Here is a 25,311-nt window from a genome sequence, read left to right as displayed (position 1 = left end):
AGAGGATGTATGCTGAAATGTTCATAAATTTCTTCTTCTTTTGACTTATCCACTTTTTCAATTTGCCCAGTTGGTATTCCTGTGTCTGCTAGTAAATCTTCTTCATCTTCTTCCATATAAATTGATTCATACCATTTATTATTTCTTTTCAAATATAAATTTGCTCTTTGTACTTTTCGTACATCCACCAGCTCCTGCCAAATTTTCTTATTCTTTGTAGGTACACGATTAACCAGAATAACTAATGGTTCAGTTTCCAAACTATCTACATCAATTGTTTCAATATTTTTTTTCAAATCTAATGGCAAATAGACAACTCTTCCTTTTAAACCTCTTTGTAAATCTGTAGGCGGTAATTTGCCTGTTTTGGGCTCCATAAGAACTATAGTCTGAAACGGATGGACACATTGAATGAGTATAGACTCATACGTATTTAAATCACTAAGTTCTGCAGGAATATCAACCAATTCTAAATTATTATGTACATCTCTAGCAGGCATTTTATTTTCTTCTAACTTGTTATAACAGTATTTACAAATACGCTGATCTTCACCCAATTCAAAACAATTTTCCAGAAACAAATATGTAGCGAAATCCTTCCACTCATAATTATTTTCTTTTTCACTTTTTTTATAGAGATCAACATTCCTTGTTTGATTTTTGTAATGGCTTCTCCGGCAACAAATACAACAAATATTTGGTCTTTTCATTAGAGATGATAGTAAATTTTGTCATTTGATCTTCAAATGTTTTACTAACAGTGGGTTCTACATTCTCTTCCACATTTTCTTCAATAACTGTGTCATTTCCTGCACTTTCTTGCTCTGGACCAAAGTAACAAAACTCAATATCCTCACAAACCTTCTTCACATCTGTTACAGATCCACGGAACAGAGCACTATTCAACTCATGTAACTTTAGTGCTGGACTTTTAGCAAAATACAATCTTCTCACAAACTTTCTCATTTCAGTATGATGAACTGCCAGCATCCTAAAATGGCGAAAAACACTTTGACAAACTTTCCTAGAAAGACAAGCCAGAGAATGTCCTTGCAAACCAGTATTCTCTCTCACTCTGCATGGATCTAGTCTTTGAAGCACCTTAATCTTCTGTTTAACACTTTTTTTACTATATTCTCTTAGAAAGTCACGAAATTTATCAATAGATTCCTGTCGTACAGTACAAATACTACTACAATTCCAAGTGTACACTGGGGCTTTAGGACGTCTCCTCATAACCTCATCAGCTAACACTTCTTCCTCATTTCTTGGAACCATTTTCTCCTTTTCCATTACACAACCATCCTTAACTTCATAAGCTCGACCACTGGTGTCAACTGCATGCAGCAAACTATTACTTTGAAGATAACTCTCTTCATTAAAAAATGGTTCAGTACTTGAATTATGCTTCCATTCTCCTAAGAACACTTTACAAAAGTTTTTTTTTCACTTCTCTTTTTCTTTTGCTTTTTGACTTCATTACATTCACTAATTTATCTAATGTACAGATCTTGTTCAAAATTAAAATAAATAGTTTTCTTTTTAATTCCAAAGCCTTGGCAACAATTGATTCAATATGTTTCTTTTTCTTATAAAATTTGGCTTTCTTCCTATATTTTTTCACATCCTTTAGCAAATTGAACATCACTCTTCTCTCAAACATTTTTCTACGAATGTTTTTAAAATCTATTTTTCTTTTTAAGTCATTCTTTCTTACTTCTGTTTGTACATTCGCATTTAGTATATTCTGTCGATTGTCTTGTTGTTTTCTACTTGAAACACTATTTCCAGTGGATATATTTTTTACATTTTTTCTTGGCTTGAGGATATTTTAAAAAAAAATCCTTAGTCTGCTTACCAGAAGGCTTTTTCTTTTTTCCAATATGATGTTCTTCAACTAATTTTTTTTGTCCAGTTGTCTTCAAATATAGATGTTGTTGCTGTTCTTTTCTCTTTCTTGATTTTATAGGCATCTTTAATTTATTTCAGTCTTGTTCAGCAATACCTGAAAGAAACTAAAAAAAAAAATACCTTTATGTAATTTATATATATTACTATATTTTTTATGAGCTTTTCAAAACATATCATATGAGCTATCCCTTTCCTACGACTGCAAGTCTTACACAATAAAAGCTACACAAATTAAATCTCTGACAACAATTCCTGTGTGCACACAGACTCATGGTGTGATTCTAGGCAGAAAACAATATTTGATTGACAATTTCAAAGCACATTTACTACTGTGGTTGAGCAAGTGATAATTACTGTAAGAGCCTGACACATTTTCCTTATAGTTTAGAGAGGCAGAAAAGAGCACATGTCCTAACAGCTACTTGAGAGCATGAGCATGTGGAACCTGACTGAGTGATTAGACTAGAGCAAAAGAAATGAGCCTTGGTGACATTGAATGTGTTAGCGTTACACACTACTATCTGAAATACCACACAGTGCTGAATACTTAGCATGGGAGTGCAGGAGAAGCATCTGCCTGTGTGATAAGAGCGTGCTTCTGGAGACTGTGTATTGTCAGGTGCAAGAGAGATCTGCATGGACGCTTGCAGAACTGCATGAAGACTGCACAGATGTATGTAAGAGTACATGTGGGGTAAGGGTTAATTGCAGTTTTGAACATGTAGGATCTACCTCACCCATGGCAGGAGTGGAAGGAAAATCTACCCTGTTGTTTTCAAATGTGTTAGCATTTGCCTCTCATTTGTGAGATAGTGATTTCTGCTGAATGCAAACCATCACAGTTCAAGAAAACAAGCTGCCCCTTTCCTACGAATGCAAGTCTTACAGAACCAGGCCAACACGAATTAAATCTTTGACAACAAATTCCTGTGTGCACACAGACTCATGCTGTGATTCTAGGCAGAAAACGATTTTTCATTGCCAATTTCAAAACACATTTACCACTGTGGTTTTGCAAGTGATAATTACTGTAAGAGCCTGACACATTTTCCTTATAGTTTAGAGAGGCAGAAAAGAGCACATGTCCTCACAGCTACTTGAGAGCATGAGCATGTGGAACCTGAGTGAGTGATTAGACTAGAGCAAAGGAAATGAGCCTTGGTGACATTGAATGTGTTAGCGTTACACACTACTATCTAAAATACCACACAGTGCTGAATGCTTAGCATGGGAGTGCAGGAGAAGCCACTGCCTGTGTGATAAGAGCGTGCTTCGGGAGACTGTGTATTGTCAGCTGCAAGAGAGATCTGCATGGACGCTTGCAGAACTGCATGAAGACTGCACAGATGTATGTAAGAGTACATGTGGGGTAAGGGTTAATTGCAGTTTTGAACATGTAGGATCTACCTCACCCATGGCAGGAGTGGAAGGAAAATCTACCCTGTTGTTTTCAAATGTGTTAGCATTTGCCTCTCATTTGTGAGATAGTGATTTCTGCTGAATGCAAACCATCACAGTTCAAGAAAACAAGCTGCCCCTTTCCTACGAATGCAAGTCTTACAGAACCTGACCAACACGAATTAAATCTCTGACAACAAATTCCTGTGTGCACACAGACTCATGGTGTGATTCTAGGCAGAAAACGATTTTTCATTGGCAATTTCAAAGCACATTTACCGCTGTGGTTTTGCAAGTGATAATTACTGTAAGAGCCTGACACATTTTCCTTATAGTTTAGAGAGGCAGAAAAGAGCACATGTCCTAACAGCTACTTGAGAGCATGAGCATGTGGAACCTGAGTGAGTGATTAGACTAGAGCAAAGGAAATGAGCCTTGGTGACATTGAATGTGGTAGCGTTACACACTACTATCTAAAATACCACACAGTGCTGAATACTTAGCATGGGAGTGCAGGAGAAGCATCTGCCTGTGTGATAAGAGCGTGCTTCTGGAGACTGTGTATTGTCAGGTGCAAGAGAGATCTGCATGGACGCTTGCAGAACTGCATGAAGACTGCACAGATGTATGTAAGAGTACATGTGGGGTAAGGGTTAATTGCAGTTTTGAACATGTAGGATCTACCTCACCCATGGCAGGAGTGGAAGGAAAATCTACCCTGTTGTTTTCAAATGTGTTAGCATTTGCCTCTCATTTGTGAGATAATGATTTCTGCTGAATGCAAACCATCACAGTTCAAGAAAACAAGCTGCCCCTTTCCTACGAATGCAAGTCTTACAGAACCTGACCAACACGAATTAAATCTCTGACAACAAATTCCTGTGTGCACACAGACTCATGGTGGGATTCTAGGCAGAAAACGATTTTTCATTGGCAATTTCAAAGCACATTTACCACTGTGGTTTTGCAAGTGATAATTACTGTAAGAGCCTGACACATTTTCCTTATAGTTTAGCTGCCTGTGTGATAAGAGCGTGCTTCTGGAGACTGTGTATTGTCAGGTGCAAGAGAGATCTGCATGGACGCTTGCAGAACTGCATGAAGATTGCACAGATGTATGTAAGAGTACATGTGGGGTAAGGGTTAATTGCAGTTTTGAACATGTAGGATCTACCTCACCCATGGCAGGAGTGGAAGGAAAATCTATCCTGTTGTTTTCAAATGTGTTAGCATTTGCCTCTCATTTGTGAGATAGTGATTTCTGCTGAATGCAAACCATCACAGTTCAAGAAAACAAGCTGCCCCTTTCCTACGAATGCAAGTCTTACAGAACCTGACCAACACGAATTAAATCTCTGACAACAAATTCCTGTGTGCACACAGACGCATGGTGTGATTCTAGGCAGAAAACCATTTTTCATTGGCAATTTCAAAGCACATTTACCGCTGTGGTTTTGCAAGTGATAATTACTGTAAGAGCCTGACGCATTTTCCTTATAGTTTAGAGAGGCAGAAAAGAGCACATGTCCTAACAGCTACTTGAGAGCATGAGCATGTGGAACCTGAGTGAGTGATTAGACTAGAGCAAAGGAAATGAGCCTTGGTGACATTGAATGTGTTAGCGTTACACACTACTATCTAAAATACCACACAGTGCTGAATACTTAGCATGGGAGTGCAGGAGAAGCAGCTGCCTGTGTGATAAGAGCGTGCTTCTGGAGACTGTGTATTGTCAGGTGCAAGAGAGATCTGCATGGACGCTTGCAGAACTGCATGAATACTGCACAGATGTATGTAAGAATACATGTGGGGTAAGGGTTAATTGCAGTTTTGAACATGTAGGATCTACCTTACCCATGGCGGGAGTGGAAGGAAAATCTACCCTGTTGTTTTCAAATGTGTTAGCATGTGCCTCTCATTTGTGAGATAATGATTTCTGCTGAATGCAAACCATCACAGTTCAAGAAAACAAGCTGCCCCTTTCCTACGAATGCAAGTCTTACAGAACCTGACCAACACGAAATAAATCTCTGACAACAAATTCCTGTGTGCACACAAACTCATGGTGTGATTCTAGGCAGAAAACGATTTTTCATTGGCAATTTCAAAGCACATTTACCACTGTGGTTTTGCAAGTGATAATTACTGTAGGAGCCTGACACATTTTCCTTATAGTTTAGCTGTCTGTGTGATAATAGCGTGCTTCTGGAGACTGTGTATTGTCAGGTGCAAGAGAGATCTGCATGGACGCTTGCAGAACTGCATGAAGATTGCACAGATGTATGTAAGAGTACATGTGTGGTAGGTTTTAATTGGAGTTTGTAACATGTAGGAACTACCTCACCCATTGCAGGAGTGGAAGGAAAATCTACCATGTTGATTTCAAATGTGTTAGCATTTGCCTCTCATTTCTGAGATATTGATTTGTGCTGAATGCTAGCCATCACACTTCAACAAAACAAGCTGCCCCTTTCCTACGAATGCAAGTCTTCCAGAACCAGACCACCACGAATTAAATCTCTGACAACAATTCCTTTGTGCACACAGACTCATGGTGTGATTCTAGGCAGAAAATAATATTCCTGGGTGATACCAGTACACCTTTACTTATGGTGAAGACATACTCCATAATATCTGACAAGTTCAAGGCAGTTAAATATCTTCCAAAGCATAAAATGTAAAACACAACTTTAAAACAAGAATCTCATTTACATTTTTTTATCAAAATGCACCACATACATCCCCTCTCAAATTCATAACTCACCTTTAAAAGTAGTTAGTTGAGAAAGAAATGTGGCACTCACACAGCAGATTATCAGAGCCAGAATCTCTGAACTGTACACCTCTCAGCAGAACCAGTAAATGGCAATGTTTCCCTCTCTTTTTTCACACATATACATGTTAACTTCAAATCACAGTGCTTCCCACATTTTTTCAAATGGAAACATACATTTCTATTGGTTGCAAATTTCAACCCTTTCCAAATGATCCCTACCCCCAACATGACTTCTGCCTCCTACCATAGCAACAGGTCATGGAACACTGGTGTGAGCAGAGAGGTCAGAAGTTCAGCACACAATGTTTCTAATCCAAAGAGCAAGAGTGCTTGACTTTTCAAACCTAACAGCAAATCCAAAGTAATGTTCTGTGGGAACACATTTTTCTGAACCAATACAAAACATGCTTTTTAAAATTTAAACATACAAACTAGTTTTTAGTGTAGAATGGTGTGAAACAGCCAATGAGTTCTTTTTATTAAAAAAAAGTATGTAAGCCTCCATTTTATAACTATCTTTCTTTTCATATTGCCATTCTACTGAAAGACACCTTCTGAGTGCATCCAGATCTCCTTGAAAGATGTTCACAGTGTGGATTGTAGGTCATAGCTATGTCTTCTGGAGTGAAAAGTATGCAGAAAAAAGAGGTATTTTCAAAGACCTTGCTTTGCGAAATGTAGACATTAAATGGATTGGTCAGAGAGGGTTAAAGTGGCACCAATTAATTCCTTTGGTGAAATCCTTTCTACATCTTCCACAGCCTGACCTTATAATTGTGCACTGTGGTGGAAATGACCTAGGCACTTTAACTGGGGTAGGTCTGGAAATGCTTGTTAAGGACACCTTTGTGCAATTGATGTCACTTTTTCCACAAACTACCTTTGTATATTCTAATATATGCCAAAGGCAAAAGTGGAACTGGTCCAACCAATATTGTCCGCAGATTGACAAAGCAAGAAAGCACGTCAATAAGTCTGTTTCTGCTTTCCTCAGAGACTATGGTATGGTTTCTATATACCACAACAACTTGCGTTACAACATGCAAGGCATTTATAGAGGAGACGGTGTTCATTTCACAGATGAAGGCAACAGAGTCTTCCTCTTGAACTTTAGACTCTGCATCGGTACTTACTTGTAGGTACCAAAAAACACTCAATGAACACAACGGCTCTTTTTAGAGCCAACCAACATCTAAACACTTAAACTTGATTTTTTAATCTATTTTTTTAATGGTTTTTTCGCCACCGTGCGCGCACCGTATGCGCACCGTGCGCGCACCCCGCGATATTTAAAAAAAGATTTTTTTTTTTTTAGACCTAAGAGGTCTTTCATGGTCTCCATGAGAAGGCCTAGGGGGTCAGGGACTCTCTACCCTTCCCCCTTTTCACGTTCTCCACTTGTGTTTTTAGCTCTTTTCTACCTCTAAAACTCAAAATGGCGGCTGGGGGTGCGCGCACCGTGCGCGCACCCCGCGATTTTTTGCAAAATTTTTTTTAAAAAATGTCACCCTTCGTGGTCCTTCAGGGACCCCCTGACAAAGGCTAGGGGGTCAGGAACTCTCTACCCTGCCCCCTTTTCACGTTCTCCACCTTTCTTTTTCCCTGTCACACACACAACACACTAAATGGAGGCCGACACTTCCTGATTTCGACCGATTCGAATGTTGACTGTCATGAATCCACCAATCAGAATTACGCTCGCGCACGTTAGGGTGCGCGCACCGTGCGCGTACGGTGCGCGGACGGTGCGCGGCTATAGATATGTATGTGCTTTTAAATGCAATTTTCTCAGGAACTACTGAACAGATTGACACCATATATGCAAAAGGCACATGCCTGACCTGAGGACTACCTCTTTGCCAAATTTCAAGTAATTCTGTTCAGCCGTTCGGGCTGTACCTTCGACTAAAGGTCCTATGGGAAAATGCATGGGGACCCCCCTTTTTTCTCGGCCCCCGCTTGACGAATACCCCCGAGACTTTCAGGGTAGGAGCTGAGCGGAGCGCCCCATTAGTTTTGAAAATTTCGCGAGGATTCGTCAACCGGCGCCAAAGTTATTCAAAATAGAATTTTGAGATTTCCTATGGAAACACGGTCCTAACTATAACTATCTACTGGTGACCGGCAGTAGATAATATATATAGTATATATATAGTATACGTAAGGAATAAGGTGATGAAATTCTGTTGCGTTGCTGTACCTGCAAATAAAACTTTACCTCTGGTATTGGGCCTCACTTGCCTCCGTGATAAAAGTCAATTGATGGGTCTCTCCGGGACCATTGTTGTGAGGCCGCCCTGAAGGGTCTGGGGCTCCTGTGCCTGGAGGTCTTGTTTGCTGATGTTGAATCTGGAGCTCGATCCACTCATCGCCAGGAACCTAATTAAGGCAATGCTACTTTAGCAAAATCCATGATGATGCTGGAAGGGATTCGGAGCTGGGTGACCCCCGCCTCGATCATGCCAGAGGACAGGCTTTGTTGCAGGTACTTAAGAAACAAAGCACTGAGCATGATTAATTTAACACGGGACAGTTTGAAAATTATACCCACTATTTACGATGCCAATATGATGAGCAACTTTTAATATGAAGGCAGATGAAGTTTACATGATTCCCTGCAAAAAAATACGAGATGCATCATGGGATTAGAAGTGCGAATATATCTGTCACGTGATCTTCAAGTGAAAAAGCGCGCACTAATGCACTTTGCACATAAAGACTCCATCCTGTGACCAAGGCGAAAGGTCGCCGAAACGCGTAAGGAATAAGGAGATGAAATTCTGTTGCGTTGCTGTACCTGCAAATAAAACTTTACCTCTGGTATTGGGCCTCACTTGCCTCCGTGATAAAAGTAAACTGATGGGTCTCTCCGGGACCATTGTTGTGAGGCCGCCCTGAAGGGTCTGGGGCTCCTGTGCCTGGAGGTCTTGTTTGCTGATATATATATATATATATATATATATATTCACTGAAAAAACCATAGGTTTCACACACGTTATAGTTAGGAATTAGCATTTAAAAAACCTTGCAAATTCAGTGAAAAAACCATAGGTTTCACACATGCTATAGTTAGCTGGAGATTTTACTCATAAAAAACCAAGGAAATTCCCCCGTTATAGTTAGTGCAGGCAACTATAACTCACGCGACCGCAATCCTCTGCTGATGCTAATACTGTATTTAGACACTTATTTGCCCATGTCTTCTTCCATTAAATTTTAGCTATACATATATTAAAAATATTTTTTTTTCATAAAGACACATATGTCATCAGCAGAGGATTGCGGTCGCGTGAGTTATAGTTGCCTGCACTAACTATAACGGGGGAATTTCATTGGTTTTTTATGAGTAAAATCTCCAGCTAACTATAGCATGTGTGAAACCTATGGTTTTTTCACTGAATTTGCAAGGTTTTTTAAATGCTAATTCCTAACTATAACGTGTGTGAAACCTATGGTTTTTTCAGTGAATTTGTACATTTTTTTAAATGCTAAGTTACTTTACGCCGTTCGTGGCGTGCGCGCCCACTTAACGCAGTGCGTTCCGTGCGCGCACGGTGCGCTTCGCGCACCGTGCGCGCACAGTGAGCACGCGGTGCGCTTCGCGCACCGCGCGCCCACTTTACGCAGTTAGTGCCGTGCACGCACGGTGGGCACGCGGTGCGCTACGCGCACCGCGTGCCCACGTTACGCTAGATGGGCCATGTACGCACGATGCGCTTCGCGCACCGTGCGTACATGGAGGACATATTATGCGCTTCGTTGTGAAATGTAATATTTTAAATGTTCCTTTATTAAATATGCCATGCACAAAAGGGGCCCTTCGTGCACCTTTTACACACGGGGTGGGGAAAGTGTGGATACTTTTTTTTTTTTTAAATAATTTTTACCGTACGCGTACGGTAAGCGTAATCGGCGTTTTTAAAAATAAAAAAAAAAATTGAATTTTTTGCATTGGGGGTTCTTTTGGAACACCTTTATCAAGGCTAGGTGGTTAGGAGCTGTATAAACAGCCCCTTTACATGTTTTTTGCCTTTGTTTTTCCACCCCCCCTCAGAGTGCGAGAGAGAAAATGGCGGCCGCCGCTTCCTGGTTTCGACCGATTCGAATGTTTACTAAGATCTAACAGCCAATCAGAATCGCGCTCGCGCACGGCACCGTACGCGTACGGTAAGCGCACGGTAAGCGCACCGTAAGCTGCCACAGATATATATATTGATTTAAATGCTATTTTCTCAGGATCTACTGAACAGATTTACACCAGACCTACAAAAGGCACTTCCTTGACCTGTAGACTACCTCTCTGCCAAATTTCAAGTAACTCTGTTCAGCCGTTCGGGCTGTAGCTGTGTCTAAAGGTCCTATGGAAAAATGCATGGGAAAAACGCGTTTTGGGACCCCCCTTTTTTCTCAGCCCCCGCTTGACGAATCCCCCCGAGACTTTCAGGGTAGGAGCGGAGCGTAGCGCCCCATTAGTTTTGAAAATTTCGCGAGGAATCGTCGACCGGCGCCAAAGTTATTCCAAATAGAATGTTGCGGATTTCCTATGGTAAGAGGGTCCTAGCTATAACTACCTACTGGCGACCGCCAGTAGGTAATATATATATATATATATATATATATATATATGAGCATGAAAGGGTTTGTTTCACCTGTGTGTTCTCTTTTCTTCGTAGTTTCATGTGGGGAACTTGCATCCACCCTACTCTCTTCTGGCAACAAACTCTCACCCTTTTTAGTTCTCAGATAGGGTGTGTGAGGCCCAGTATTATATGAATGTGGTGATCTCTCTTGCTTGTGGTACACGTATATTGGTTTACACTTACCCTGTGTTTCTGTGTCACACTTAGATCTCCCTCCAAGCTGTCCCTACCCTTTCCTTCCCTCGCGTGACTATCCCAACAGTCTGTGTGTGTTCACATTCCAGACTTGGGGCCATCGAGAGGTGGACCCCCTTTGAGCATCAGCACAATCCCGAGGATTCTGGAAGGAAGAGTCTGACAGAATAATCGGCCCAAGAATTCTTTCCTCCTGATTGTGCTGAGGTCAGGGATGGCCACCTTGGAGGATGTTATGGCGGCTCTGGTGTTGGTTCAAACGGACCTAGCGGCTTCACGCCAGGAGACAGTGAACTTGCAAAGTAGAGTAGACAGAATGCAAAGAAACCCGTTTGATGCAGGGGGAACCTCACACCCTGCATCAGTCGTAGTTGAAATGCCAGCACAGATACCATTGGCTCCACCTGAAAGGTTTTACTGGGATATAAAGAAGGTGCAGGTATTCATAACTGAAGTGCTGCTCCACTTCACTTGTACGCCTAAGATGTTCACGAACAACCAAGCCCGGGTGGCTTTCTTGAATTCCTATCTGGGTGGCGAGGCAGCGCAGTGGGCAGTCCCTATAGTTAGAAGAGATGACCCCCTACTCTATGATTGCGATTAGTTCAGAGTGGAATTTGAGAAAACATTTGATCGTCGGGCAGAGACCTTCTCTGCAGACAGGGACTTGTTAGAGCTTCGACAGAGCACCATGAATCTGGTCACGTACCTCAATAACTTTCGAAGACTAGTTGCAGAGACCGACTAGCCGGAATCCAAACAGTCGGCTATCTTCTATCAGGGGCTCTCAGAAGAGCTAAAGGACGCCTGGCCCAAATCGACCCTCAACCACGCACTTGTGCCAATCTCATCGAGCTTACGCTGCATCTAGATCATAGATTGAAAGAGCGGAAAGGGGAGCATAAGAGGAAGGAGAGAAATGCCCTGCTGAACGTTCGTGCATTCACCACAGATAAATCTCCAATAACGCCCGAGCCTATGGAGTTTGGAGCAGTGAGAGCATCCTTAACGCTTAGTGAGAGGGACCATCGACGCAAACAGGGCTTGTGCCTGTATTGCGGGGGAAAAGCACACTTCCTCCATGACTGTCTGGTCAAACCAAAGTACGGCCATCCTAGAATGGGTCAACTGGCCACAGTAACAGCCGAAAAGGGAGCAGAAAACTGCAACGCTTGAAGGTAGTAGAAAGGAAACCCTCAAGCAGTTGTACCATCCCGTCAATAAAACCTTACGCCGTTACAGAATCAGAACATTTCTTCATCTCCTTGGATGTGGGTATTGATAAAGAGGAGAAACCAATAAGGGCCATGGTAGATTCGGGGGCCACAGGATGGTTTATGGATAGGGAAGAAGCGCTGCGATTAGGAGTACAACTCCTATGTAAACCCAACCCTGAATTGGTGTATGCTGTCGACTGTAAAGAACTGGAATCAGGACCCATTAGCCACAGTACCCCAGAATACGAGCTCACCTTTGGCGGCTACCATCATGAATGGTTATCCTTTAACATCATTCAAGCCCTGCAGTACGGGGTAATATTAGGCATCCCATGGTTGCAGAAACACGAACCCACCATAAACTGGGCAACGAAAACCTTGCAGCTGAAATCCCCCTACTGTCAGAGTCATTGTACTCTGTCACCTACCCGACCTTCACAAGCATTGGCCTCTAGGTACCACATCGCGACGGCTGCAGAGAAAGACGTGATACTACCCAAGTGTTATGAAGCCTATACCGATGTCTTCAGCGACACTCAGGCGGAAGTGCTCCCTCCGCACCGAGAATATGATTGCCGGATTGACTTGACTCCAGGAGCAGAAATCCCATGTGGCCGGATAAACGCCCTTACCGTACCAGAGAACGAATATCTACGGGCCTATCTGGATAAACACCTGGCGTTAGGATTCATCTGTCCCTCCAGGTCTCCTGCAGCATCTTCCCTGTTTTTCATTCCGAAGGCGAACATGGACTTACGATGCTGCATAGACTACAGGGCACTGAACGCCATCACCATAAAGAATCAATACTCGCTTCTGTTGATCCCGGTTCTTTTGGAACAGGTAAGTGCAGCTGGCATCTGTACAAAGTTGGACCTGAGAGGGGCGTACCACCTGGTCCGGATGCGCCGAGGCGATGAGTGGCAAACCGCCTGCAAAACGTGGTATGGGCTATTTGAATATCTCGTTATGCCCTTTGGGTTATGTAACGCCCCTGCGGCGTTTCAATTTTTCTTGAACGAGGTGCTCAGGGAATATCTAGATCACTTTGTTGTGGTTTATATAGACGATATACTGATATATTCTGCAGATGAAGAGGAACATGTCGTCCATGTGTGCCAAGTCCTACAAGTCTTACGTAAACACCAACTATTCTGCAAGATCACGAAATTCGAATTCCATGTGACCACGGTTGAATTCTTAGGGGTCATGCTCACCCCTTCCGGCCAGGTGATGGCAGAAAGGAAAGTCAAAGCTGTAGTCGATTGGCCACATCTCCACAATGTTAAAGACATTCAAAGCCTACTAGGGTTTGCGAACTTCTACAGGAGATTTATTCGACAGTTCTCTGACCTGGTAGCACCTCTGACTCAATTAACAAGAAAGAAAATGCCTTTTTTATGGACCAAAGAAACCCAAGAAGCTTTTGACCTCCTAAAAAAAGCCTTTACATCAGCCCCTGTTCTCACTTATGCCAATCCCAAATTGCCCTTCACAGTAGAGGCCGAAGTGTCTGATGTGGCAGTGGGGGCAGTCCTATCTCAACGACACGAAACGACAGGCTACCTCCATCCCATCGCGTTCATGTCTAGGAAATTAAACACAGCGGAACAAAACTACAAGATATTCGAGAAGGAGCTCCTAGCCATCAGGGATGCATTCCTGGAGTGGAGATATTGGTTGATGGGAGCGGTCCACCAGGTGACGGTTTACTCGGACCATCGTAACCTGCAGTTCAGGCGGGCCACACGGCATCTCACCCGACGGCAACTCCGTTGGATGCAATTCTTTGAGGAGTACCATTTTATTGTAACCTTCCGGCCTGGAGTGGACAACAAAAAAGCAGATGCTCTTACGAGACAAGAAAACCCAACACAACAGTCTATCGCCCCCGAACGAGCGATCATAGAACCAAGTAGAGTACTATGCGTTGTCCAAACGAATGACTTTCTGCAGAAAACCAGAAAAGGGGTGCAGACCTTTGTCTGGAGAAATTGGCTTAGGTATCACAGGGAGTGGCAGATGCATCCAGGACTCCCCATGAAAGGCCCTCAGGTGCTTGTTCCTACAAGAGACCTAAGCAAGACGGTGTTTTCTTGGTGTCATGATCGCCCGTGTGCCGGTCACATGGGCTGTGAGAAAACATTGGAGAGGGTGCTACGACAATTCTGGTGGTTGACCGTTCGTCCAGACGTTCTGCAATGGGTGAGAGAATGTTTCACATGTGCCCAGATGAAGACTGACCACAGACAAGCTCAAGATCTTCAACAACCAATGCCCACACCCGTTTCCCCATGGGAGAGGATTTCGGAGGACTTCATAGTGGGGCCACCCAAGGATCAGGGGAATACAGCAATAGTGGTGGTCATCGATTACTTGACCAAGATGGGACATTTTATTGCATGTAAGCAAGTACCTTTGGCAGACCAGCTGGCACGAATTCTTTTGACAAACGTGGTCCGGCTTCATGGTCTTCCCAAAACCATAGTTTCATATAGAGGGGCCCAGTTCACTGCCCGCTTCTGGAAAACATGGTGTTCTGAACTACAAATCGCCTCTTCACTTTCTACAAGTTTCCATCCCCAAACAGACGGCCAAACTGAAAGGTTAAATCAAACTCTTAAACAGTTTCTTAGGTGCAATGTCAATAACAATACCGATGCATGGGTAGACTGGTTGTGGGTGGCAGAGATCGCATACAATAGCGCCAAACACTCCTCCACACAACACACTCTTTTCTTTAGTAACTATGGGTTACACCCTAGGTTCAACCCTTTGATCCTCCCCAGTACCAATGCCAGACTTCCGGACCTCCGTGAGAGGTTGTTGCGTGTATGCAAAATCTTGCATACCACACGTGACAATCTGCTCCGCGCCAAAGAAAGGTACAAAGCCCAGGCGAACAAACACCATAGACCTGGTCCTTCGTATAAAAAAGGGGATTTGGTTTGGCTGTCAACGAAACATATTAGTTTCAAGAAACACAGTGTGTTTAACCCTAAATTCATAGTCCCATATCGAGTGATGAGGCATATCAATCCTGTGGCTGTAAAATTGCGCCTGCCGGCCCATTTCCGAAACCACCCTGTCTTCCATGTTTCTCTTTTAAAACCTTCACACAGTCCGGTAAAGCGGAAACCCGTACCCCTTTGGGTTCATCAAGATCAGGAATATGAGGTTAAGGGAATTCTAGATGCAAAGAGGGTGCGAGGTAGGCTGTGGTATCTACTTGCCTGGAAGGGTTATGGGCCTGAAGAAAACTCTTGGGAACCAGCGGTGGCTGTGCACGCCCCCATCTGGTGGCCACCTTTCATTGTTTGCACCCTGATAAACCACCTGCCAGTCAGTGTCCCCCGGGAAGGGGATGTGCTTTCAGGATTTAAAGGCCGGTTATGGGCTGACTGGATGAACACGGTAACCAGGAAGTAAAACCCCATTTGCAAACTACATTTTCCGGCATGCCTTGCGAAATCACGTCACACATGATGTGAACGCCACGCCGGATTCAGAGTAAAGGGTGGCCTGTGACTGCCAACGCTGCCGATTATCCTGACGGATAGCCTCGCAGACTACTCCTACAGACTACGGTGATTAAGGCGGCAAGAGTGCCTAGTGCACCTTTCTTCGTGCTGTCTTCTCGGGAGAGAGGCAGCGGGGTATGGTAACCTCGTCCACCTCCTCCATGCACACCTGCCACTTATTGTGTATCTCCTCCGTTGGTCGAGACCGGCATTTTGCGGTCTCTTGCGGGGGAGGCTTTCAGCCCACATGGGCTCTGTGGATATTCCTTGTGTTTCTCCTCCGTTGGATAAGACCGACTTCTAGTGGTCTTTTGCGGGGGAGAGTTTTTCATTTATCAAGTTATTCTTTGGTCACAAAGCTGTTTGGTTCATTTTTTGTGCTTGCTTCAAAAGAACAGTTCTCGCTTGGAAAGCATTGTGATCTACAACAGTGCGATTACTTAGAGCGATAGAACTTTGCTGTTCTCCCTTTTGTGAGGAAACTAAGGGAGCGGTGATCATTCAAATCAACCACTGAACCTTTGCATTTTAGACTAATTCAAGACTCTGTTTACGTTGGCCTGTTAGTACGTTATTCATTTGGTTGTTCCTTGTTCTCTGTTTTTATTCCCAGGAGAGAGATATAGAAACAGGGTGTTCAGTCAGTCTCTGTCTTGTCCCTACAGTTGCTACCACATGTATACTTAGGTATGTGATAGGGGGGATTACTGCATACATATATATATATATATATATATATATATATATATATATATATATATATAGACGAGAAAGCAGGAAAGGGTTTGTTTCACCTCTGTGTTCTCTTTTCTTTGTAGTTTCATGTGGGGAACTTGCATCCACCCTACTCTCATCTGGCAACAAGCTCTCACCCTTTTTACTTTTCAGGTAGGGTGTGTGAGGCCCAGTATTATATGAATGTGGTGATCTCTCCTGCTTGTGATACACGTATATTGGTTTTCACTTACCCTGTGTTTCTGTGTTACCCTCAGATCTCCCTCCAAGCTGTCCCTACCCTTTCCTTCCCTCGCTTGACTATCCCAATAGTCTGTGTGTGTTCACATTTCAGACTTGGGGCCATCGAGAGGTGGACCCCCTTTGAGCATCAGCACAATCCCAAGGATTCTGGAAGGAAGAGTCTGACACGCGGGATGCCGAGGACGAGTCTGGCGGCGGTGTTCTGTATCGTCTGGAGTTTGCGCAGTAGTGACTTGTTTATGCTGACGTAGAGTGCGTTTCCGTAGTCAAGGCTGCTGGTTACGGGTGCTTGGGTGACTGTCTTCCTTAACTCTGAGGGGATCCATTTGAAAGTCTTACAGAGGATGCGGAGGGTGTTGTAACAGCTGGATGCGACAGCGTTGACCTTTCTATTCATGGTGAGGGAGGAGTCGAGTTTGATGCCGAGGTTTCTGGCGTGGTCCGTGGGTGTCAGGGGGCTGCCGAAGGCGGCTGGCCACCAGCTGTTGTGCCAAGCTGACGGGGTGGGTCCGAAGACGAGAACCTCTGTTTTCTCAGAGTTGAGCTTCATGCAGCTGTTGCTCATCCAGGATGCGATGTCCTGCATTCCTTCCTGGAATTTGAGTGTGGTGGTGGGGTCTTTGGTGAGTGAGAGGATGAGCTGGGTGTCGTCAGCGTAGGATATTATGGTGAGGCCACGCTGTCTGACGATGGTGGCGAGGGGGGCCAATGAGATGTTGAAGAGGGTTGGGGTCAGTGACGATCCCTGGGGCCCTCCGCAGTTGATTTCCATGGGTTAGGAGAGGCAGGGTGGCAGTCTGATTCTTTGGCTTCTGCCGGTGAGGAACGAGCGGATCCAGTCGAGGCGGTTGCTTGTATGCCGGCGTTGTGTAGTCTGGGGACGAATGTGCAGTGGGAGACGGTGTCTGATAGGTCAAGTAGGATCAGAGCTGTGATGTGGCCTTGTTCGAGGAGGGTGCGGATGTCGTCTGTGGCGGCGAGTAGGGCGGTCTCTGTGCTGTGGTTGCTACGGAATCCGGATTGAGAAGGGTCGAGGATGGAGTTGTCTTCGATGAACCGTGTAAGTTCTGCGTTGACGGTCTTCTCAGTGACTTTCGCCACGAAGGGGAGGAGTGAGATGGGCCGGTAGTTCTTGAGGTCTGTGGGATCTGCTGAGGGCTTCTTGAGCAGGGGTCTGACCTCTGCTCGTTTCCAGTCATCGGGGAAGGTGCCGGTGTCGAAGGTGGTGTTGATTGTGCATTGTAGTTCTGGCACAATGGTGGTGGCGGCTTTGTGGTAGATGTGTGGTGGGCAGGGGTCCATGGGGGCCCTCGAGTGGATGCCTTTCATGGTAGAGGCGGTCTCTTCGGTCGTGACCGGTGTCCAGGAGGAGATGGCGGGCTGGCTGGCGTTGTCGGAGGGCGAGATGGCCGCGGAGTCAGGTGTGTGGTCGTTGCAGTTGAAGTTGCTGTAGAGGTTTTTGATCTTCAGGTGGAAGTAGGATCTGAGCTTGTTGCAGAGGTCCTGGGAAGGGGTGATGTCAGTGGTTTCGCTAGGGGGCTTGGTGAGATCCTGGATGACGCTGAAGAGTTCCTTGGTGTTGCTGGAGTTTGCAAGGATTTTGCTGTGGATGAAGGTCCTTTTGGTGGTCCTGATGCATTGGTGGTATTCCGTCATGATGTTCTTGTAGATGGTTCGGCTTTAGGGAACCAGGCGGCTTTTCTGGGGCACTGTTTGTCAGGTTTGCGTGGTGGGGCTAGCTTGTCTGCGCAGTTGGAGATCCATGTGTGAAGTTTCATGGCTGCGCGGTTGGCATCTGTTGCAGCGGTGGGGGTGTCGTGGTTGAGGGTGGAGTTGAGCTGCTCCTCAGTGATTCTGCTCTCGTTACTTCATGGAGGGCGCGGAGCAGGTTTGGGCAGCTTGGGTTTGTTGATGAGAAAGTGTACGCAGTGGTGGTCAGTCCATAGTGGTTGCGTGGTGTGGCTATTTCCTTCTGTGAAGACGAGGTCGAGGGTGTGTCCTGCCTTATGGGTCGGCGTGGTGACGAGTTGTTTCAGTCCGATGTTGGCGAGGTTGTCTAGGAGGGTGGTGGAGTTGGGGTCACTGGGGTTGTCGAGGTGGAAGTTCAGGTCTCCGATGCATATGTAGTCCATGGCGGCGATGGCGTGGGGTGCGATGAGATCGGTGATGGTGTCAGCGAAGAGGGCCCGGGTGGTCGGTTGGCAAGGGTGCCACGGAGTGTGGAGTTGGGGCTGGTCTGGACCTGGAAGTGCAAGTGTTCGTCGCCGGGGAAGGTGTCGCTCAAGGTGGAGAGGCGGAGGGAGTTGTTGTGCGCGATGGCGAGCCCTCGTTTTGGGTCCTTCCTTTAGATCTTGTATCCATCCGGATTGGCGATGGCAATGGCGATGTCAGGGGCGGAGGAGGCATTGGTCCAAGTTTCTGTGAAGAAGGCGACGTCGGGTGAGAGGGTGTCCAGGAGGTTCCAGATCTCTACAGCGTGTCTGTGCATGGAGGATGCATCTTAGGGCGTCAGCGGCGTTGGTGGTGGGGGTGGTGGTGAAGGTCTGGCGGCAGGAGAACTGGCCATGGGTGGTGCTCGGCGAGGACAATTGGCAGTTGTTGTTCCTTCTGGGGTTGAGTGCGAGGAGTGTAGCTGTGTCGTAACAGCGGATGGTTGGAGATCCAAGATTTCTGGCGCTGGTCGCGGATGGGCGCAGACGGACTTGCCTTAGGCGTGACCGCGCAGCTCCGCCATTAATAGGGAAGGGGCGTGCAGCTGGGAGGCGGGAGCGGGGACCAGCAGGGGGGAGGGGCCGCAGGGGAAGCAGCAGCGGGAGGAAAACACGGGCCGAAACAATTACGATTACAACAGCAGGAGAAATAAGAGTTGACTAGGATTAGTTCAACAAAAAACACACCAGAAGCAACAATTACAAATACAACAGCAGTAACAGACAAGAAATGACAAGAAATTAATTAAACAACAGACACACCAGAAGCAGGGTCAGGCACAGCAGGAGAACAGGGCAGAGCGAAGCGGGCACAAAACTGTACCTGCGCAGCCTCGAATACCTTATCAGGAGGAGGTGAATGGGGTGCGCGCAGACAGCGGAGCTGCTGGGGAGAAGAGCAGTTCTCAGACCAGGAGGTCAGAGGACTTGCAAGCGCTCCCCCGCAGCGGCCGCCATTAATAGGGAAGGGAGGAGGGGTGTGCAGCTGGGAGGCGGGTGCGGGGACCGGCATGGGGGAGGGGCCGCAGGGGAAGCAGCGGCAGGAGGAAAACACAGGCCGAAACAATTACGATTACAACAGCAGGAGAAACAAGAGTTCACCAGGATTAGTTAAACAAAAAACACACCAGAAGCAGCAATTACAATTACAGCAGCAGTAACAGACAAGAAATGACAAGAAATTAATTAAACGACAGACACGCCAGAAGCAGGGTCAGGCACAGCAGGAGAACGGGGCAGAGCGAAGCGGGCACCAAACCGGACCTGTGGAGCCTCGGACACCTTATCAGGAGGAGGTGAACGGGGTGTGCGCAGACAGCGGAGCTGCTGGGGAGAGAAGAGCAGTTCTCAGACCAGGAGATCAGAGGACTCTATGTCACTCCACACCACTCTAATCCATTCTATGCCACTCCATTTTACAACACTCTACTCCATTCAATGCCACTCTATGCCACTCCACTTGTCACTTCATGCTATGCCACTCCACTCTTCTCCATGACACTTTACTGTACTCTACACCACTCCACGCCATTCCACTCAATGTCAGCCCACTCTAAGCCACTCCAATCTACGACACTTTACTCCACTCCACTTTATGCCTCTCCACTCTACGAGCGTCCACTCCACTCAATTGTAAGACACACCACCCTATACCACTCTATGCCACTCTACGCCCCTCCACTCTACAACACTCTACTCCACTCTATGCAATTCCTTCTACGCAACTCCACTCTACAACACTCCTCTCAACTCTGCAACAATCTACTCCACTATATGCCACTCCATTCCACAACACTTTACTCCACTCTACACCACTCAAATGCACGCCACTTTGTGCCACTCCACGACACTCTATACCACTTCAATGTATGATGCTCTACTTTAGTCTATACCTCTCCAGTCTACGTCCTTTCACTCTACACACCTCCACTCTATGCTTTCCCACTCTATGACACAACACTCTTCTCTACGCCACTCTCCTCCACTCTATGCCACTCTACAATACTCTACTCCACTCTACGCCTCTCCACGTTACGACACTCCACTCCATGACACTCTAAAACACTCTATGCAATTTTCTCTGTGCCACTCCACATCACTTTACTCCACCCTACGACACTCCGCTCTATGACACTCCACTGTACAACACTTCACTTTACGACACTCCATGACACTCCACTTCACTCTATGCCACTCCACTATACGACACTCTATCGTGCTCTGTTCCACTACTCAACTCTACACCACTCCACTGTACACCACTCTATGCCACTCCACTCTACGACACTCTGCTCTACCCTAAGCGTCTCCACTCTACAGCGCACTCCTCAACACCCTTCCACTCTACACCCCTCCACTCTTCGTCATTCCACTCTACGAAACTCCACGTAACACTCCACTACACGCCACTCCATGCCACTCTACTCTACAACACTCTACCCCACAACCCACTCTACACCACTCCATTATATGCTACTCCACTCTCCAACACTCCATGTCATGCAACTCTATGACTGTCTACTCCACTCTATACCTCTCCAGTCTACACCCCTCCACTCTACGCCGCTCCACTCTACACTACTCCACTCTATGACACTTTACTCCACTCTATGCTACTCCACACCACTCCACACCACGACACTCTATGTTACTCCACTCTATGACACTATACTCCACTATATGCCCCTCCAATCCACACCCCTCCACTACACGCCCCTCCACTCCATGCCCCTCTATTCTATGCTCCTCCCCTCTACACCATTCCACTCTACGCCACTCCACTCTACGCCACTCCACGCACACCACATCATGCCAGTCCACTCAATGCCACTTCACACTATACAACACTTTACTCCACTCTATACCACTCCACTCTATGCCACTCTACTCTATGCTACTCTACTCTATGCTACTCCACTCTATGACAGTCCACTCCACTCCACTTTATGCCACTTCATTTTACACCACTTTACTCCATTCTATGTCACACTGCGACACTCTGTGACACTCATGCCACTTTAAGCCACTCCACTCTAAGCCACTCCACTCCATGACACACTACTCCACTGCTCCACCTTAGACCACTCCACTGTACGTCACTCTAGGCCACTCTACTATATGACACTACTCCACTGTACGCCACTCCACTCTATGACATTTTACTCCACTCTATACCCTTCCACTCTTCGCCCCTCCACTCTTTGCCCCACCACTCTATGCCACTGTACTCCTCTCTACTCCACTTTGCACCACTCAACTCTACTCCTGTCTACTTCCCTCCACTCTACAGCACTCTACAACACTACATGACACTCCACTCCATGACACTCCACTCTTCGCCACTCTATGACACTCCATTCCACACCACTCTTCTCTACGCCACTAACATTTAGCCATGCTGAACAGCAGTCAGACTGGTGTACAACATGGATAAAACACATTGACAAAACCAATTGCTCTTGCAATGGCCAGTCTTATTAGCTTTGCCATTGCATATTGATGCTTGTAAATACTTTGCAATAAAACATACAGTGAACAACTGTCAACCTGACATTAGCACAGGCTTGGTGGACCATAATTTCAGATCCAGTCACACACTGAACACCACACTTTAACATAAGGAGTTTTAATTTGCAGTACACTGTTTTGCACCATTTTCCATGCTTGGGAAAAAATACAGGTAGAACACACACAACTGACACACAAAATACACCCTGACATCAGTGTGGGCCAGGTCCACACCTTGATGGACTATTAGCACATTTGCCCTGAGATAGACAGCAAATTATTGCAATATTAGGAGTTTCACTTTGCACTAAAGATTGTGCACCCTGTTTGTGGTTATTTAACAATCAATAACCAAGGCACAAATCACACACCTCAAAGGTATTTCACACCAAATAAGCCAATGTCCACACACAAAAACATGCAAAATTTTACACACGAAAATGTGAAAAAATACATCTGTTTTTGTATTAACTATTTTTATCAGCTTTCAAATGTATAACAATAATGGCATTGATTTTTTTTGTTTGAATATTTTTATTGAGTTTTTGTTGTTGGTTTACTTACACATTGAACAAGAAAGGAGATGCAAGTAATGCAGTATGAACATGATACACTTGCATGCACAGTGTCAGCACTTTACAGTCTCAATCAAATTAGCTCAAGATTCAAGGAGTACAAAAATCAGAAGTGGTAAACTGTAGAAACATTAACGACGATAGTAACTAGTCCGAGCCATGTAAAAGCATGTGGATAAATAAAGGAGAGGAAAAGAAAAATATAAGGATATGGGGGGGGGGTGCAATAATGTTGAGCAGTGGCCTGTGGAATGGCAGTAATGTGATGGAGTGTTTTTTTTAAGGGGCGTTCATCTGGCACCTCTGTTGGAAGGTGAGCTGCCACAGGGCTCGCAGTGGCCATGGGAGTCCTGTCATCATCAGACGAGTCACCAGCGGGTAAGAAGGCAGTAAGAAAATCATCTACAAAGGTTTCCCAGCAGGATACAAAGGCGTATTTACGAAGGACCCTCGTGTCTTCCCTATGAAGAGCGCTCCCCTCAGTCTGAGCCCAGGCTTGCAGGGAACATCCCCAGGCATTGACCACAGGGGGGTAGGCGATTTCCATCTACGAGTGATCAAGGGCTTGGATAGGAGGAGCCCCCAGTCAATGAAGTGAGAGGTGGCTCTGTGTTTTCTGTCTCTGTGCTTCAGTCCCAAGATGCATACCTCCCAGGTATGTGGTGTGGTTTGCCCTGTGCAGTTCCATAAATGTGTGGTCACTCCTAGCCAGTAGTTGCAGAGTGATGGGCAGGCCCAAAGCATGTGGACAAAATTAGGGTCTTGTAAGTGCAGCAAGGGCAAACAGCATTGGAATGAGAGTAGTACCGGTTTATTTTGTCCGGTGTAAGGCAAGCCCTATGCGTTATGTAGAACTGAAGCAGGCGGAAGCGTGAATTACGTGGTATGAAGATAGGTATTCCAGTATGGAAACCCATTCTTTGTCCCTGCAGGGATGACCTAAGTCTGTCTCCCAGTGGCATTGCAGGTATAAGTAGTGATGTTGCGTGGATGAGTAAGGGCTCCGCAAACCAACGTGAGGTGGGGACCCATACCCATGACATGTAGATACTGTAATGTGAGGTGGATCGTTGTTTCTTGGTTATGTCTGTCCATTGTCCTCCTACACTCCCAGGAGGGGGGGGGGGAGTGAAGCAAAAAGTGACCAGGTGGGAGGCCTGTTTCCTCCATCAGGGTTTCAAAGCGAATGAGAGAGCCACCGTGATATAGATCTCCCATCGTGTTGAGGCCTGCTTCATGCCACTGACTGAGCTCAGTAGAGGAGGTGATTTGTCTGCCCAACAACTGCACAGCAGGGGCATATGGTTGAGTCACCCTAGTAAGGAAGAAGCTTCTCTGGTAGTAACAATGCTCCACGTGCAATAGATGTAATATTTTGGTCAAACTCCAGGCAGGGGAAGTGGTTGCAGTGTTGGCTGTCTGAAGGTCCATCATCCAGTGAGCTGCCCACTGTAACTGGGAGTCCAGATAATAGTGTTCAAAGGGCGGAACTGCCAGGCCTTCCCCTGCCACTGGCAAGTCTAATTTATGTAGTGCCGCACTAAAGCATGTGTAGTGCTCACTGTTCCCTGTAAGGTGCGCGCGCACCTTTATCACGCCGAGCGTGCAGGGTTGTGTGTTAAGCATGCACATACAGCACATCCCGCGAAAGACCACTCGCATATTCGCATTTACAATGCGAGCGGCACGAAAAACTGTAATTTCCTTGTTGCGGGAGATGGAGGAAGAGACCACTGTGGAAAAGGAGAACACAAGGGAGTGGCAGGTAAGTGTCCCTCTTACGGCAGCCTGTGGGGTTAAGGAGGAGCGCGCATCCAGCAGCAAGTGGGTCCTGCACTTGCTGCATTTCTTTTGTTAATAGTGCGCGTGTCTTTGTGAAAGTATTTGTGTTAATCGCAGTGCCCGTCATGCGCTGCAATTAATATGAATACTTTCACAAAGGCCCACAACCTGCCCCGCAGCAGCGAACTGCAGCGAGTCTACAAACACAACGTGTGCTTTCAGAATCACCTGAAAGCACACGTCGTGCTTTTAGACTTGATGCATTTCTTTTCGTAATAGAGCACAGCTGCGGGCCGATTGTGGGCCTTTTGAAAGGCTGTGGGTAATGAGTTTGGTGTGTAATTCTTATGACAGAGGACATTTTTGATACCTTACATTTCTTCTAGGTCAGTATATATGACTTGTGGAGATGTGTGTGTTGAGTTTCAGGGGAAAAAGTGTTTCCTACTGCAGAACATCTATAGCGCGGGGTGTTTGAAGTCTTTTCTTGCCATGAGAAAGTTCAGAAAAGTTCCTGATTTTCATCATTTGGAATATCAGCAGTTTAAGATGACCTTCTCCTGGGGATGCAAGATGACTTTCAATATAATTTTCATTCTTA

The 25,311-nt window shown here is 45.7% G+C and overlaps 1 protein-coding gene and 1 long non-coding RNA gene across 2 annotated transcripts in view; one reads left to right on the top strand and one right to left on the bottom strand.

The window, feature by feature from the left end:
* CETP (cholesteryl ester transfer protein) overlaps positions 1-25,311 on the top strand; it is a 202,509-nt gene that overhangs the window by 93,995 nt on the left and 83,203 nt on the right. The gene's annotated exons all lie outside the window — the stretch shown is intronic.
* On the bottom strand, positions 1,726-7,244 carry LOC146776193 (uncharacterized). Its single transcript, XR_014972329.1, has 3 exons — positions 5,682-7,244; positions 3,526-4,027; positions 1,726-2,178 (listed from the first exon to the last, which is right to left on the bottom strand). It is a non-coding gene; the product is annotated as an uncharacterized LOC146776193 (long non-coding RNA).

Source organism: Triturus cristatus, chromosome 12, assembly GCF_964204655.1.
Source record: "Triturus cristatus chromosome 12, aTriCri1.1, whole genome shotgun sequence".
Taxonomy (NCBI): domain Eukaryota; kingdom Metazoa; phylum Chordata; class Amphibia; order Caudata; family Salamandridae; genus Triturus; species Triturus cristatus.
Note: the sequence above shows the minus strand (reverse complement) of the source record. Positions and strands in the feature narration are given on the sequence as shown.